The sequence below is a fragment of the Dryobates pubescens genome, chromosome 2 (genome assembly GCF_014839835.1).
Source record: "Dryobates pubescens isolate bDryPub1 chromosome 2, bDryPub1.pri, whole genome shotgun sequence".
NCBI lineage: Eukaryota > Metazoa > Chordata > Aves > Piciformes > Picidae > Dryobates > Dryobates pubescens.
This window is the reverse complement of record NC_071613.1, coordinates 41,454,088-41,473,295: the sequence shown is the minus strand read 5'-3', so window position 1 is coordinate 41,473,295 and position 19,208 is coordinate 41,454,088.

Here is a 19,208-nt window from a genome sequence, read left to right as displayed (position 1 = left end):
AACAGATCATAATTTGCCCCCCAAAATCGACATGCTCATAAATGCTGTAGGAAAATATGCTAGTTCTAATTTTATTTAAATTTCCTCTGAGAAGAGGATGAGAGCAGCATTTCCCAAAAGCTCTAGGCTAGCTTTTTTTTCCTTTTCTATTTTCCTTCAGGTTACCACTCAGTGAATAATAAATGTGTTTTCCTCAGAAATTACATGCCTACAAGTGAACCTCTTTCCTTATAAGTTATGTAAGAAACCATTTCTCCTATGGTACCTGCATGAATAATATCTAATGTTACACAAAAGCTCATTAAATGTTGTGAGGGTTTTTTTTGAAGACAAAACCTAAGCTGTAGAATGTAATATAAGGATTTGACTTAATAGGATAGTATGCACTTCCTTTAGGCCTCATTTTCTACATGCTTAATATATAATAAAATGAGATGTACAAAGTAAAAATGTTTAAGAATGATAACATGGGTACTGAGATGACAAGGCCTGATTCTTCAAAGACATGAAACAGGAATATTTTTCTTCTGACATTAGTATTTCATGGAGGCACTAACTTAAATCCTTTTTTTTTTTTTTCAATAATACATAGCAATTTGGAGCTATTTTCAAGCCACACTCTATTAGAAATTAAATAAATCAAACTATTGAATGTACTAAACATCAGTCACAAGTTGGAAAAATAAAACAACTAAAACCAGCCAACCAGCCAAAAAACCACCCAAAACAAACCACTGTACCCCAAAAAGGAAATCTATATAAAGAATTTAGATGTCTAGAGATAAAAATATCGTGTCATTTACATTTAAATAAACCAAAGAACAGGATGTTATGATCAAGTAAATGCTGTAATAGGATGAATTCTGGCTGCTACAGGGAAAATAGAATAAACAGATACTAGTGACCTTCTGCACCATCTAAGACCCGTCATTCTATGTCACTGAGTCTGTGACAGCAAACTTATCAACCACACAGGGCATCAAGTATACACAAATCATTTACTGTCTTTGGGGTGTAACTTTTCATATCATCTATCTATTCTATTCTATCTGTAGAGGTGTGCAGCAGATGGAGAAGGAAAAGGGATGTCTGGGTGGGAGAGCCTTTGTATACAGCTCAGACAGTCCTGAGGATCTGTGTAAGCCAAGTTATCCTGAACCCAGACACGTGAGGGAGTTAGGTCAGTGCCTGAGGAGCCCCCATCACAAAATGTTCTGACTTACTGCCATGCTCTCCTGTACACTCAGCCACCAAGTGCTTACAACCCAGTCTTTAGACAAAACAGTTCCTTACCATGATTTGCAAATTTTCTCCAGTGTATACAAGAGCATGACTGAAGCGACTTCATGCCATGATGAGCCACATCAGGGTTACAGTGAGAGGCAGGATCTCATTCAGTTTGCCTCATTTTCACAGAGAGCCAAAGCGATACCTCCTTTCCTCACCATCTGAAAACTTCATTTAAAATCTTGGGTTCATTGCAAGTCCATGGCAAAACTCCCATTGGACACTGAAAGAATACATTGTCACTACTGACTGCAAAATCATTAGATGATGGAGAGAGAGTTGGTCTCAGGCTAGTGGTGCAGCAATGCAGGTAATGCTCACTGGGATTGTGAACTGGCATGTAAACCTTTGCAATGGAGCCTGTCACATCAAGAGAGATTCTAGTCTTTTATGTCACACCAGGAGAGACTCTCATCCGTCATAACTCTCACAGTGAAAAAAACAAGTGATCTAGGACTCTTGATGGAGGTGGACATGAACCTTAAGATAACCTTACTGTCATCATACACTTTGCTCAGCAAGTTTGCTGGCCTCAGGCACAACATGTATGAGGCTTTTTGCTCTTGCTTTGCAACTGATGATACAGATTTGCACTGATGCATGAGGAATAGAAAACCAAATTCAGATGTCTAAATAAAAACAAATGCTAATTATCAATAGCACATCCCTTTGAAGAGAGGACTGGCTGCATAAGCTGCTCAACCTGTTCACGTAGCTGGAAAGTTTGTCTCAGCTGCTTTCTTTTTTTATTAATTAAAACAACAACAACAAAACAAACAAACACACAAAACCAACACAACTCCCCAACCTTATATATTTGAAACAAACAAATATTCAAAATAAAGTACAAACTATTTTCAGAGCTCTTCCCACTGTAATGCAAAATCTATTCAAAGGCAAGAAGGCAATACTCTCAGGATCAGTGTATAGGTTTCTATTTTATTTTTCTCCTGAATTATCTTTGCTTGTCAGCATAACTAGGCAGCTCCTTTCATTAATCCAGTCTCAGGATCACAAGGCTCAGGATAAAAAGAAAAAAAGAAAAAAGGCAACTTCAACCCTGGCACAAGTACAGCCAAGTACCTTTGATTTCAATTATTACCACAAAGACACGCTCAGACTGGAAACTGCCCATTTAAATTTTGTTTTCTCAGGGAAAGGACAGATCCTTAATTCAGCAGTGCTTTCTGTAGATTGGAAAACTCTTTTCAAATTACTTTGGTAGGGAGAAAGTACCGTAGCTACTTCTGTTGAGTTTGTGCTGCAAAACTAGCCTTCAGATATTCTTAAACACACAAAAATGAAGTGATCCTTACAGAAGCAGAAAACTGCTCCACGCTATCAACTTTCTTCTCTGGTGCAATCTTACAGTCTCTTGAGACTTTTTAATTTCATTCAACAAATCCAGACACAATGATGGCAATGACAATGAAAACTGCAGCTTGGTAAATCAATATAAATTACTGCAGCACCAAAAGCTGTTGCAGTTTTGACTTCTGAGGTGTCAAAAACCCAAGAAGTTGCAGAAAAATAATACAATGGATGGTAGATATGATCTGATTTTATGGATTGGGTCTTTGCTATAAAGGAATTCTCTTTCTTTCCTGTCTTCTTTCATAAGGGATTTTGATTTACTACAGTACTGGATAAAAAAAAAATAGAAATAAAAAATCCAGCTGCAATTATAAGTGTTTGTTTTAATAGTGTTTTCCAATCTTCATGCAGCAGACCACACTCAGCCTCTCAGATGATGTTTCCAGAACCATACTTAGGGTATCTGTGGCTTTGAAGCAGTACTGGAGTCTAGAATGTATGCTAATGGCATTTGGCTTGGTGTGTTTAATTTAATGATTAATATGCGTCACTAAATACAGAACAGAAACAGGAATGCACCATATTCATGTAAAATATGGTAACATTCTGAGCAGGGCCTTGTTTACCTCTATTAAGAAATTAAGTTAGTGTAAGGAGTAAAAAGGGCTATGTTAATTTATTTACAGGTTGAACATTTTGTATAGAATACAATTAAATGAGACAAGATGAGTTTAATAAGTTATAAAAAGAAATAAAATGCAATCAGTTGAATTATTAAACAGAATATGTATTTGAAATTTGAATAAATTTTAATGCATTAATTGTTGACTATCCAAAGCAGCTGCATTTACAACTCTGTGGAGGCTGATGGTCTGTTGATAATGCTACTTGTTCTGTATTATCAAAATCAGTTAATTAAGAATTGCAAGTCTAGCATGACCTATGAATCAACTATATATTTAGCTTTAGGGCTCAGCTATTTCCATCTAGAAGTGCTCCCAAAGAGAAACTTACTAAGCTCAAACCAGTTTCCACTTAGAATACTATTAACACAAGCATCACTCAGATATTTAGCTGTCTTCCTACCTGGAAAACTATTAGCTCATCTTACTCCAAACCTAACAGCATTTATTAGGGTTTTGACATAAATATAGTCATTTATAGTTTCTGTTGGTCATAACTAAAATGTTCAAAAAAATTCCTTCCGAACTGATGTTAATGATTACTTTTTTTACTTCAAAAGCAATTCTGCTTGAGTAAGGACTGTGGTATTTTGTAAGGGGAAATTCTCAAAGCAGAACCTCAGCTGCCAGTCTGACACTAGTCCTTGAGCTGCAGTCAGGACTCTCCATTTTGTCATGGAATTACTGGATCTTGGGATATCCATCTACAAAATCGACAGAGATTTCCTGCTCAGCTCAGTTATGTTTCAAAGGCATGCGGAGGATTACATTTGATTCCCAGTGATCTCCAGTCAAATGGCAGTGTCATCCCCATAGCAGCAATGGAGAAAACAGCCTACTGGGTGCTTCACTTGGGACTTTCTATCTGACCTAAAGAAAATGCCAAGATGCTCTAAAAATTACTGAGCATTTATTATGCTCCATTGTTTCAGGATGATTTTCCTGTTGCCAGTCCAGTTGAAAAGTGAGCCCTAACTAAGGATGTTCAATCATGAAAATAATCTTTGAAATTAACCCTTTGATGTCTAATTTTATTTCTGCAAATTTTTAATATCATTGAATCCAGATTATACAAAGTGTCTTCCTTTCAACTTTGTATAGAGTAGCTAAAAATTACGGTGCTGGAGGAAGTCTTATATTAGATTGGACCTCTCCATACTCTGAGTATGCAGAGTATAAATGAATGCATTTCATGACAGTGGTTGGGTTTTGTTGCAAGTCAAGAAAACATTCTTTAAATTAGTGAAATTGTTGAGCATTTAACTTGCCAGCCTTCAGAGAGCTGTGGTTTTGAAACATAATCTTTCAAGTCCACAGATTTAGCTCGAGGATAGGTCGCAGTAGACAGATTCTCTTTTCACACAAAGATTGTCTGGCAAGGTCTGAAAGTCACTTCTTTTGAGAATCCTTCTAGACCAAATAGCTATGTATGATATTCAGAACCTCCATCATTAGGCATCAAAATTAAGAGCTTTGATTAGGATTGAACTGATGTGTACAAGAAATAAAGAAAAACCCTAGTTTTAGCAAATTGAAAGCTCTATTGTTCAATTAAGAATCACAAACATCTCATTTAGGTATTGGGACATCATATAAGTTTATAGATTTGTCTATATAAATCCATTCTGTTCCACTAGAAGTAGTCATAAGTTTCCATTTGAGCTGTTTTGATTCAAGTCTCTTTTTTACTCATTGTCTAGAAAATGTCCATAAGCTTCCAAAGAGCTTTACATTTCCATTTGTTTACTGAAGAAAAGACCTAGAATCTTTGAAAAGCACCTTTGAATATTTGTTTATACAGAAGTTGCTGTAAAGTGCTAGTTATTAAATGCTTGCTAGGCTTAGTAAAACACAGATCTCTCAGAATTAAGTAGATATGCCACCAGCAAAAAGACATATTGAATAATAAAATGCTCAGTATGCCTAGCATTGTTTTGTGTAACTCTAAATTTATTTATAGATTTTGACTTTATAATGGGCTTCAGTGTATCTCTATGTTATGGTTTGCCAATGCACCCAGAGGGAAGGTTCATTCTAATCAAATTTAGTATCACAAAAGTAAGCACAGGAACAAATCAACAAACCCCTGGCACTGTAAACATTAGAAAAAGATGGATTATTATGTTGCTTAGATTCTTCTACCTTAAAACTAATTCTCCATGGTTCAGCTGTTGCTTCCTTTACCATGTAGTGCTTCTGTCTCTTACTGTAGTGCTGTCCTTCAAGGCAGATAGATACTGCATGTGGGTAGGAAATATGGCCAGCTGAGACAGCTCTGTTTTATGTCCATGTCAGGAGTCACTCACTAGGAGGCAGGCCTGTGCAAAGTCTCACATAATTGAGAAAAGCCTGAGAGGATGTTCTGGAAATTAAACCACTCCTTCCTTTTTGCTTATCAAAACCTGCTAGAGGAATCCTCTTATAAATAAGGATATCAAAACCTGTTGAGAAGAATCTTTTTATAAATAAGGATGGGCATTTGTCACTGTTTTTAGTGATATCTTTGAGCTTACTATTTGTTTCCTGTGGGAAAGATCATTTAATCCACTTCAGGCTTTCCTAAATTATAATAGCAGTTTCAATTGTTATTTTCAGAACCTTCTATTCTCTTGTACTTAGCAGTATTTCTAGGTGATTGGGATGTGTGCACAGGTGGATGTTTTTGCCCATGCCATATGTCCTCACTGTAGGAAGCTGTGCTACTGTCACAGCACCCAAAAGAGAGGAGAATCACCATGTTCTTGGGTTAGGGTTAAACATACCCTGGCATGTTGCTCAAACACTGATATTGGCTGAGGGCTTCTGTATTTCCAGAAGGTGACTGTATTTGGGACACCTGAGCAACAGGAATCTGTGTGAAGAAAATTGTAACTATGTCTAGGTTAATCCCTAATTATAGTTACCTGGAAATTATTCTCTATTTGTCCTGGTTTTGCTGGGACAGAATGATAGGCCAGCCGTGATCTGCAGATCGTTAAAGGTATAGCCTAAAACTACTACATTTAGCAGCTTTGAGTCAACCATAACAGTTGACCTGAGCTGGCTTACAGGTGTATCCCATACCATAAATGTGACACTCCAGAGTGGATTGTCTGCTTTTGTCTCTACTTTTGTCATTGGGTTTGTCCTGGTCCTTCTTTTTGAGGACTTTGTGGCTTCTGTGCATTCACTGGGCTGAGTGTACACTTGTCTACTTTATATTGGCATTGGTACTAGTCTGCTGCTTCATTAAGTTTGTTTTCATTTCAACCCATAGCCCTTCTCCCAGTTCCCCATCTTTGCTGGAAAGGTATAACCGGGTAATAGAGTAACTGCTATAGTTTAACCCCCAAAATGGGCTAAGTGTAGACACTATTTGTATGTAGTAATATCTATAAAATATCTAAATGCATGTATGTCTTATCAGAATTTAATTATATATTTACTTTACAAATATAATTTCTCAGAGTAAAAAGAAAGGCTTTTGGACTGATTGGCTCTCTTAAAGCTAAGAAATGCAGAAGGCAAATACAACCTGCAAAAATAGTTTTAATCAAAACCCAATACACATCAAAATTTTTCCTTGGAAAACATTTACCCAGAAGCATAATTAGTTTTCATTGTTTTCTCATCTACCCTATCCTGTTTGTTTTGTTTTGTGTACCATATTCTCCCATTTGAGTGACAGACTTTATTAAATAGTGTGGGAGTGTGACTACTCCCTGGCTAACCAACCAAGACAATCAAACCTGAGGATTTCAAGAGGTCCTTTACAATTTAAATGAGTCTGTGATTTTTCCACCCTTTCTGAGGGGAAAGCCTCTGTCAGTTCTGACTATTTCTTCAACTATTCTGGGTAAATGGTCTTGCAGTAACAGGGTGACAAATGATCAGTGCTTGACAGATGAGCACTGCTTGGTCTGAGTACATTTGCAAACTTTATATTTACTGCTCTTAGACTTCCTTTATTTGGGTTCTCAGCTGATCTTACATTGCTGTACCCCATGAGCTGCCAGGTAACTGTATTAATTTAAAACACATTAGGCCACAATTTCTACCAGAGAATTTTTGCTGTAGTTGATCTTTGACTTCATAAATTACTATGTAACAATGATCTCTTACACTCTCATTAATTAATCTAATTTAAATAACACAGAGAACATAAGCACGCAAACAGGTTTAGTTACCTACAATCTCTGGTAGTCCTAAAGGAGCAAAAAGGAACAAAGATATTCTTCAGAGTTTATGCATTTGTTTTTAAAAGATGACAACTGAATCCCCAGATAAGGAAACACATGCACAGTTACTGACACTGGACCAAATTGCTTTCCTTGTAACATTTCAACATCTCATTTATTTGGGGCTGAAATTTTCCCAGCTGAGAATGTGATATACAAAGAAGAGAGTTAATCTGCGAAGGATCAAAATGAGACTGAATGTATTGCTGGTTGTTGGTGGGTTTTTTTTTTCTCTTCACAAAATAGAAACTCTGCACATCTAATTTCATTGTATTGTAACTCCTTTGAGGCCACTTGGTGTTTACTCACCAGGAGAACTTGCAGCACCTGTCTTTACGTGCTTTTAGTGAATTTAGTATTTCACTTTTGTGGCCAAAAAATTTCGCTTGTATGAGGAATAGCACAAAACTCATAGACAAGGTGAATTTGAGTCTATCACCTCCATGACTATGATCTCTAAGCCTTAAAAAGTTGCAGTGGCTCTATTTCACCCTGTGCCCAGTATTGATGAAGCAATAAAAGGTAGGTATTAACATCAAAGAGCCAATATTCGAATAATCGTTTAGCTGTGTGGGAGATGGCTAGGCAGCAGTCACAACTACATCAATTTTAAAATCATATGCAGAAAGGGCAGGTTAGGGAAAAGTCATGTAGTGTAAATGGTCAGAAACTATTACTCTTTCCAATGATTTATCTAGCATTAAAATTGTGGTCAGTGCTTTACAGACAACTCTGAAGATACAATAAGAAATCAAAAGGTGAAGAGACTTACGCAGTGTTTAATAATGTAGACATCACCATTTAAGCAAGCTCAATGGGAGTATATTTTGCTCATCTTTTGCTTTTCAGTTTAGGTCATGACACTCATAAGCCTCTGAAGGGGTACCTAACTTTGGAAGCAATGGTGTGGTAACTAATTTGTGTTAAAACCAACCATTTTTGTCTGCTAATCTAAGCAAGGAAGGTGCCTTTATGCTCATACACAGCTGTGAACTAGAGCAGATGAAATGTGGACACATATTATTCCTCTCTGCTGCCTTTGCAGTGAACCAGGGAGCTGAAGTTGAATCTTCAGCATCCCAAGACATCACCCTGTCACCAGGGAATACTTCACTGAATGCCATTGTATAATGGATACAAAAGAAGTGTCTCCTTGCTCTGGCTTTCCAGGCTTGTCCAAAGCAAGCAATGTCTGTGTCTCTCCATGTTTCTACAGATATGTCATTTCTTTGTATATGTGCTTCTGTGCCAGAATTACAGGCATTAACTTTAGCAGACTAAGCCTGGGATCATAAAACAAAGCTTTTTGAAGGCAGGCATCATACCAATTTCCCTGGTTTCCCAGAAACTCAGGCTTCCTTGAGAAAATCTGGGAATAATGATTATTCCACCATTAAAAGTCAAAGCAAACTGAAATTTACATCTCAGAAAGCATACTGCCATGAAAGGGTGGCAAGCAGAATGTGGCAGTGGGGCTTCCTTTCTGATTCCCTAAGGTCAATGAAAGCACACATTGAGAGCCTTGATGTTTCAAAAATATTTCCTGGGGTCTACTATTTGTCAGGGACATTTCAACTACTTTATAAGAACACTTCATTTCACACTCTAGATTACATACATATGTGGGAAGGTCCACATCACAGCACATCATTTCTTCAGCTAGTACAAAGCATTTTGGGCTATAGATAGATGTTAACTTCCAGGGGTGTTCCATAATTCACAGAAAGATTCTCCTGTTCTGTCTAAAAGGATCAATTCCTCAGTCTACAGCCTCATTTACAATAGCAATTCTAGCCTGGATATGGATGCTTAATCTTTTTTTCATTATTATTATTCCTTCTGAACAATAGTAATTTCTAGGTTGAGGATGTACCACAGTAATCTCTTCTTTTCTCGAAAACTGCATAAATTATTAAGGTTGTATCTTCTCTGGTAGGAGTTGCTACAGCTGATATTTGACTGTTTAAAAAAAGTAATGAAAACCCACAAACACATAAATCCACAAAAAAGAACTCAACCTCTCTTTTAACTCAGTTCTAGCCCTCTATTGAATGGCACTAGGGGAAAAAAGGGATGTATAAATAATTTCCTGTTGCATATTCAACTGCTTAGAGAAAAAGAAAAAAAAAAAAAAGCCCACTGTTACAAAATTTGACAACAGATATGTGCATTCATACCTCATTTTGATCTTTATAAAAATGTGATTTATGGACTTGATTCCTAAGGCTGTGGGCAGCTGAACAAGCTAGCCCGGGACAAGTCATAGCATCATAGTATCAGTCAGGGTTGGAAGGGACCACAAGGATCATCTAGTTCCAACCCCCCTGCCATGGGCAGGGACACCCCACACTAGTCAAGCTATTCCAGTTTGAAATCCCTGAATAATGAGGCAATCTTACCACAAGAGTACAAAATTTACATTAAGATTATTTGAGATTGGCTCTGACTCTCTTTGGATTCAAAAATAGTCCAATCACTCAGTCTTCTTAGCTGTAGAAGAGAATTTAACCACTCCAAAACAGGAAGTGAAATGATCTTCTTGCCATGGGAGAGGGAAGGAAGGGGAAGAAGAGACTCAGAGGGCTCAGCTTGCTGTTGAGACTGTCTCTGTTTCTCCTTCTCTACCACTTTTTATATGTCTTATCCTCATCCTTGGTTCAATGACTTCAATATTGTAGAAATATTATAATACTTTGTGGAATATGTCACAGTATTCCCCATACCTGGCCTGAAAGACCTACAGTGAATATTGTAGGTAGAAAGTGAGCACATCTCTTTGTTTAATATTTCTGAAGGTGATGGCTACTTTCCTAGAGTCAGGCAAAGTCTGATACTCTTGTAATGCATCGTGCTTACAGCAGTTTGGCATTCCTGTTGTGAATTTTACTGTGTCAAAGCTATGTACAAGTGAATCATAGAATCATAGAATCAATAAGGTTGAAAGAGACCTCAAAGATCATCAAGTCCAACCTGTCACCCAACACCTCATGACTACTAAACCAAGTGCCACATCCAATCCCCTCTTGAACACCTCCAGGGACGGTGACTCCACCACCTCCCTGGGCAGCCCATTCCAATGGCTAACAACTCTCTCAGTGAAGAACTTTCTCCTCACCTCAAGCCTAAACTTCCCTTGGTGCAGCTTGAGACTGTGTCCTCTTGTTCTGGTGCTGGTTGCCTGGGAGAAGAGACCAACCACCACCTGGCTACGACCACCCTTCAGGTAGCTGTAGACAGCAATAAGGTCTCCCCTGAGCCTCCTCTTCTCCAGGCTAAACAATCCCAGCTCCCTCAGCCTCTCCTCATAGGGCTTGTGCTCGAGGTCTCTCGCCAGCCTCGTTGCCCTTCTCTGGACATGTTCAAAGATTAAAGATTTGTTTGAAATGCATCAGTCTGCAGACATGTAGAAGTAGTAATGCATTAAAGAAGAGAAACACATCTAGAAATGCCAAGGTTCATTGTATGCAACAGTCCAAGCACAAGCACAAGAGGGCTTCTCAATTAAAATGAGGGGAGTACAGACAGCCTGCAATCACAATGTGGGGTCTGGAAATACTCTGAAGATTATATTTTATGATCATAAAATGTGCTTGTTTGACATAGATGCCTGCCTGCAGGCCTGGTTTTAAGAGGTGATTATCTAGCTGGCAAAGGATCACATCAGCAAAACTCCTCTCAGATGAAGCCTGCTAAGATCCTGGAGGGAGCACATAAGGGTAATGCTTACTAAAATGAGTTTGCTCTTGTAGTTTTGGTGGAAAAGCTCCCTGACATTGCATTTTGGATCACAGCTTATCCACTGCAATTAATTTATTCTAAAACTGACAATATGAGAAAGGAACTTAAAAAGAATATGACTTAGAGTATAAATGAGATCTGTTGTGCCATAATTGACAAACAGCAACCCCAAAGAGGCCAGACTACATTTTGGGCATTGCATGCCTGCTTTACGTACATATAACAGCATGGGACTCAGTAGACATTTAAAACACCTGTGATGGTTTTCAACTGCTGAGAGAGCAAGACAGTTAAAGACAGACACTGGGAAGCTAACAACTTAATGAAAAATGAGCCCTGTGTGGCACAAGTAGAAAGCTTTTCTTAAATTAATTTCTAAAGAGATCTTATTAATTTCTAAAGAGTTTGTGGGGTTTTTTTGGTAGTTTTTTTTCTTTCTAAGTCAGGTCATGGGCAACATGTCTGCTGCTACTGAGGAGCATCTTTGCAGTGCATCTTAAGCAACCTCTCTCCTAAGGACTGCTACTACTCTCACTCCCATCTCAACACTCAAACTTCCCATCACCGTGATTTGTCTTTGCATACCTGGGAAGACTGTCCTTAGCGATCAGCTTTGTAGAAATACCAGGAAATAGACAGACAGATGTGTTTCTGGGTCCACTTTCAGGAGTGAGGCTAACCCACAAATTCTAGGTTTTTTTGTTACAGCCAGTACAATGGTCCTAATGTGACTGGTTGTTATGCAAATCAGATGCAAGACAATTGTTTCTACCTCTGTAGGACTTGCTACAGAATACAGGTGAGTGGCATAGATGGCATAGGAGGGGAATGTGTTTGTGTGAGTATTTGGATGTTTTCACAGAGGACCAGTTGAATCCCAAAGCTTTGGATTAGCAGAGGATGTGGTTATTTTAAAGCAATATTTTCTATCCTAAGTTCTTATGTGACATTTAGGCCATTTCAGTATTGAGGCTGTTGTTGTGGCCCAGGTTTGGCCTCTCCCTGGAGTGTTCAAGAGGCCTAAAACCTCTTTAGACATGAAAGATACCACTAATCTCCTCTCTGATACCCAGATATTTGTAGCTCAGAGATGCTATAGCAGTACTCTTTCTTCTGTTTAAAGACTGTGATTCCTTATTAGAAATGCCCAGAAATCAATCAGTAATTTAAATGGGAAATTGGGAAGTTTGTTATAAACACTGTAGTGTAAAAAAGTGTTTCAAAGGAGAGCATTACACTGTCAAAGAAGGCAATGCACAGATACGTGGAGGTGTGGGCATACAGAACATATTTTATGCAACTATTTGCACTTATCAAGGTGTAGAAAAACTGTGTTCAATCTGTCAAAAACCTATTTTTTCTGTTTCTGATTAGCTTTAATTTTAAAAGAATTTTGGATGAATAATAGAACCATTGCAAATTTCACATGTTAATAAAACACTTAAAGAGGTTTTAAACTATAAGAAATTGAGATCAATAGAATGACTCACCTGTTTAATGTTGAATACTTGCATAGACTGATGAGTGGGGTACCTTGTTCTGCAAAGAACAGAGTTCTTAATTTCTTTGTTAATCAATGTTATCTCATTCATTACCGTTCTAATGAATATTCACAAACAGCAAATCCTCTCTTTCTTATCTCTGTCAAAGCATATGGCCTTAGCAAAGGAACCAAGGTAGCAGTAGCAGAATGCAGATGTTGTGTAAATTCAGAATTTTTTTTATGTCCACAAGAGATGAAAGGAACCTTAATAAAATTTAGCATTTTATGTACTATCCTATTGTTGAGAGCAACTGGTTAGGCCACACCTCAAGTACTGTGTCCAGTTCTGGACTCCTCAGTTTAGGAAGGATTTTGACTTGCTGGAGCGTGTCCAGAGAAGGGCAACGAAGTTGGTGAGGGGCTTGGAACACAAGCCCCATGAGGAGCCTGAATATGAGATATAAAAATGTTTAGGATTCTCAACAAATTTAAAGGAGTAGAAAATATCATTCTGTTAGTATATAAATTCATACTTTTTATCAGTGACATGCTTCTATTTAGACAGGTCAAAACTCAGTTCCCAAAAGATCAGTGGTTACATTTCTCTTGTTGATTTCATTGACGGATCAAATGTTTGCCTTTTTCTTGGTCATAGCGTCTTCCTCCATAATAGTTTTATGTGGACCTGAGAGTCTAAATTCCTAATTTAAAGTTCCCTTGATCCTTGCACTTTGAACATTGTTAGTTGTGGTGCTATTCATCAAACATACAGTTTTTGAAGTTCCTGCTGAAACTGCTTCCCAAGAGAAGTCTTTTCTTCTTCAAGCCTGACAGTACCATAAATTATTTTAAGATGTTATAACCTTCTATATTTACTGGTGAGTTATAATGCTAGTTAAAAAAAGGCTCTGTGTTCCTGAGGAGACTCCTATCTGATTGTTTGCTGGGAGCAACATTGTGGAGAGAAAAACCAGCCACTGGTCTTGAGCTCTGATATCATCTCATAATAAGTGGTCTCAATTAAAGACAATTCAGTGAAGTCTATGGAAATATAGTTATTTATCAAAACCTGTGAAAGAAACAGCTTTAAGAATACAATGTGACTTCATTTTATAATGCATATAAACCCAAGCAATACAAATACAACAGAAAATAGTCACACCAGGCAGAAAACAACAGAATACAATACAAAGAAGATGTGGGCTTCCTGGAATTTCTTTCCCAGCTTCATTAACAATTTGCAAGCTCATTAGTTACAGTAAGTACTTGAATGAGTGTTCATTTAGTTCTACCCAGTCTGGTTTGTTTCTCTAAAATCTATACTTAATGCCACCTGAGTAAGAAGTTACAGGCAAGGCAAAGAGCCTGAAAAATGAAACAATTCTACATCATGAAGGGAAACATTCTTCCTGTCAAAACTCAGCTGTTTTCTGAGGCATGGAAATTGAACTTCACTGCAATTGTTATCATGGCTTCATTCAGCTCTGTAGGAATCATAAGAAAAGGAAGATAATGACATGATAAGAAGCAATATTTGCTACAGTTGTACTCATCCGCAATTTAATAGCAGCTTCATAAAAGCTACCTTCAAATGCATGCATTTTGGTCAGAAATTAATCTGTTACATCAGAGGCATTCTTCTAAGTTACTCTTATTATAAGTTGGTTTGCTGCTTCCTTCTTTTCCACTAAATTTCTGCTATCACAATCACTGGTCCCAAGGGATACAATGGATATAAGTCCCCAAAATGTGCTAATAGATTGGTGAGGTCTTCTGTGAATGGATTACAGACCGCTTTTCAGACAGGAATCTTTTTATCAGTCAGTTCTAACTACTCACACTGAGAATAGAAATAAATGTGTAAACACAATATCAAGATCCATCTGCAAGAAATCTTCTCACAGGAAAATAATTGTGAATCTCCATCAAATTTTGCTCCCCCTTTCAGTGCTACCTGAGGGTAAAGGCCATTGTTCAGCAAAAGGCAGGAGCATGCATCTAGCTATGGGCCACAGCCTTGATCCAGCAAAACTCCTTGTAATTTCTTCTGTCCCCAGCAAATAATCGCAGCATGTGCCTAACATCCATCCTGTAGGATTTGCACATATGGTGAAAAGGACTTCTGTGAATTGAGGCCAAAATATCTAATGTTCTATTTAAGTGCTTCACTTTAAGACAGGCTGCTTTGAAATTGTTTTTCTACATCCTCCCCAGGCTGCCTGGCATGGTTTTGGTTTCTGCAAGCCAATAAATAGCTGAAGTAACAATCATAATAAATAGTAAATATTTAATATCGTAAGAACAACATTGTTGAGTACACAGAATTTTGAGTGACAGATGTGTATTTGTTAGTGATATTAACTAAATGGAGAGTGCCTTGTAGTTTCTTTAATAGTCATGGAATTAATCACACAGATTAACAATGCTGCCACTCACAGAGGGGAAATGACTTGTCCTTAGCACTGCTTTACTTTTTGCTAAGAGTGTTTTCAGCCAGAATACATGGTGACACATGAGCAAGTACTCCAGCTTAAAACTGATTTTTAAAGGAGAGAAAGTGACCTATACTGAGCCAAAGTCAAGGGCAGTGTTTTGTTCAGTAAACTATTACAGTTTCTGTGCTATCCTTACAGTTGCAGTTGGTTTCCACATGAAGCTGATGTGAATGAAATGGATGACTTCACATCCGGTCAGGTTCCCAGCAGTAATAAGTTTAGCATGAAAACAGTAGTTGGAAAAGTCAGGTTGTGTATTCAAACATCTGTACTTGATGCAGCATTTTCTGGGCCATATAAAGGCCAGTTGAAACTGTATCCAGTAACAACATCGTATCCTACAGGATCAAAGTACCACATAGCACCAAGTACTAAATAAATTATGGCTGAAGTTCTGGGTGAGAAAGCAAGGTCACTAGCTTCCTTAAGAAAGCTTAACTTCAGAGTTAATAGACTGCAGTAGCTTGAAATGAGGAATGCAACCAGCTAAATTGAAGCTAGTCTCTTACGCACACATTAAGTGCCAGAGGAGTTTTACATACACTCAGAGCACCTTGCACTGCCTTTTGAAATGAGGAACACAAAGTAGATTTCCTTTGAAACCAGAAAGTTTTAAAAAATACCACCTTGTGCTACAGGTATGATATGAAGCAATTTCTTTGCAGATAAGTCTTTCTAACAACCATACTGAACAGCAAGTCACACATCATGCAGCATTACATCAAAGTAAAATTTCACAATTCAGTATAATTCAGCTAACAAGGACTGATACAAGACAGGATTTGATCATTGATGAAAGATTGCATTATTCCTTTTAAGTAAACCTTGTTTAAAAGAAAAAAAGAAAATTTAAATGAATAGAGTACAGCAGAGTAGAATAGAATAGAATAGAATAGAATAGAATAGAATAGAATAGAATAGAATAGAATAAACCAGGTTGGAAGAGACCTTCAAGATCATTGTGTCCAACCTATCATCCAACACTATCTAATCAACTAAACCATGGCACCATGAATGAATGAATGAGTGGTAGCATTTTGTTTGTATTGTTCCAATTAGAAAATTATTTCTACTTAAAAGCTATTTCTTATGAATTATTTTTAATGGTAGTAAAACTAGATTTTCTCCACATGTAAAAATTGCTTTTTTCTTTTCCTTCACCAAAACTTGTGTGCAAAATCTTACCAGACCCTCAACATTTCCTAAAAGGCTTTGAGGATCTGAGGAGGAAAAGGAAAGAAACAATAATATTATTAACATCAAAAGAAAGAATTTCAATGGATTTGATGTCATTTGCTTGCCAGAGAAAAAGGAAATACCCTATCATTCAGTTTAAGTTGAGATTATTTGTATGAAAATTTGACCAGCAGGAAGAGAGGAACCCTATCTTGCTTCTGGTGCTCCAGAGCATCAGTTAAGCTGAAAGTCCTAAAATATCCCTTCATTATGGTCGCTGACTTCTACAAACAATTCCATCAACATTTTGTCCATTCTGGTGGTGAAGGGCAAAAATTCTGTGATTCTTTGGTAGTGTAGGCCCTAACATCCCTGAAGTCTTCATCACCATTAATTTTCCAGTATCTATTATTCTTTAAGTTCAACTAAGTGACAACAACAATTAAGTGATGATGTTCTTCAGTGAAAAGGCAGTAGAAAAGTAGATAATCTAAGTACCTGACCAAAGCTTGTTGCAGTACATAAAACTTTTTTATACCAGAGACTGGCTGAAGCATCTCTGTCCCCTCCTATGTTCCCTGACCCCTGATTTACATGGGCTGTCACCACAGTACATCAGTGCTGGCTGTTGAAGGTGTGATCCTGCCTTTGAATCAGTGAGTTTTGGAAACAGCTAAGTAGTCCAATACCTTTTAAGAAACAGGGGGAAATGATTGAGTAATTGATTGCTACAGCTCTGGGAAAGTGTTTTGGTTTGGGTTTTTGGTGGTTTTGTTGTTGTTGTTGTTGTTGTTGTTGTTTTGTTTAATGTAATAGTGGAAAAGCCTAACAGAATAAATAAAAATATTGTTATAGTGGTGAAGAGTGAAGGCAGATCTGCCTCTTTTCACAGGAAGAATGAACCCTGGGTCAGATGATTAAATTGCCCAAATGTACTATCTTTGGTTTTCATTATTGCTTTGGAGGAAGGAAACCTTGTTTCATGCTATTCAAAATCTAAAAGTTGTAGCAAGCACTTTGAATTTTTAATTTAGATCTGTGTAATTAGTCTTTCCTGTTGCTGAAGAAAAAAGGGAAGAGTGAACAAAGAAGTTGACTGTTCCTGTGCCCGACAGACCTTGAGAGGGATAGAAGATGTGTGCTAGGTTTAGTGCTGTAATGCTTCAGCATCTTGTCACAACATTTTCAGAAGGCTGTACTGAGATGAGACACCAGGTGAGAGACTGGCAGTGTCTTTGCAACATTTTCAATGTATTGTAAGATCTGGCTCATGCTCAAAGTTAGCAAATCTCATTGTATTTCCTTTAAGAGTGCATCTAGCCAGGAAATCTTCTAGTCTTTAACTGCACTAGGAGGGAGGATTTCTTTAATTGATAGCTATTGGAAACAGATCTGAGACACGGCTCACAAATTACATGGAACACAGAGAAGCTTATCAGGGTCTGACATGCTGGAATACGAAACTGAAGCCATGGAAGAAACAAGCAAGTTCATGGAAACTTGTTCAGAGTCATATTCTAAGGTCTGCATCACCCAGAGTTACCAACTCTGGGTTACCAACTCTTCAGCTCTTCTTTTCTCCTTGCCTCAGACTACTTTAATTGTTTCTTTTAACATAAACAACTACTTTAATTGTTTCTTTTAATATAAACAGTGTCATATTTCTGGAACAGAATATACAAGCAAAAAGTCACCTGCTTAGCATCCTTCCACCAGTGCACAACATTGATTTACTACAGTGACAATGCCAGAACTGCAATGTGAGGAGAAGACAACAAAATCAAAACTTGATCAGATCCAAAGATTTCAGAATTCATCTTCATCATTAGAGGCTCTGTCAGCATAAAGTTACTAAAGCCGTGGTGTAGTATGAATCTACCACCAGGCATTCTTTTGTCAGTTCACTGCCATGTTCTTCCTTGTCTTAGCTTGTCTGCTCTTGAAAAAGCTATTAACATTATATCATCATGAGAGTTCTTCACGGAGTCATAGAATCATAGAATCAACAAGGTTTGGAAAAGACCTCAAAGATCATCAAGTCCAACCTGTCACCCAACACCTCATGACTACTAAACCATGGCACCAAGTGCCACGTCCAATCCCCTCTTGAATACCTCCAGGGATGGTGACTCCACTACCTCCCTGGACAGCCCATTCCAATGGCTAACAACTCTCTCTGTGAAGAACTTTCTCCTCACCTTGAGCCTAAACTTCCCCTGGCACAGCTTGAGACTGTGTTCTTTTGTGCTGGTGCTGGTTGCCTGGGAGAAGAGACCAACCCCCTCCTGGCCACAACCACCCTTCAGGTAGCTGTAGACAACAAAAAGGTCTCCCCTGAGCCTCCTCTTCTCCAGGCTAAACAATCCCAGCTCCAGACCTCTCACCAGCCTCATTGCCCTTCTCTGGACACTTTCAAGAGTCTCAATGTCCTTCTTAAATTGAGGGCCCCAGAACTGGACACAGTACTCAAGGTGTGGCCTAACCAGTGCGGAGTACAGGGTCAGAGTGATGTCCCTACTCCTGCTGGCTACACTATTTCTGATCCAGGCCAGGATGCTATTGGCCTTCTTGGCCACCTAGGAACACTGCTGGCTCAAGTTCAGCTGGCTGTCAATCAGTACTCCCAGGTCCCTTTCTGTTTGGCTGCTCTCCAGCCACTCCGACCCCAGCCTGTAGCACTGCATGGGGTTGTTGTGACCAAAGTGCAGCACCTGGCACTTGGACTTGTTGAATGTCATCATGTTGGACTCTGCCCATCTGTCCAGCTGGTCAAGGTCCCTCTGCAGAGCCCTTCTATCCTCTAACAGATCAACAC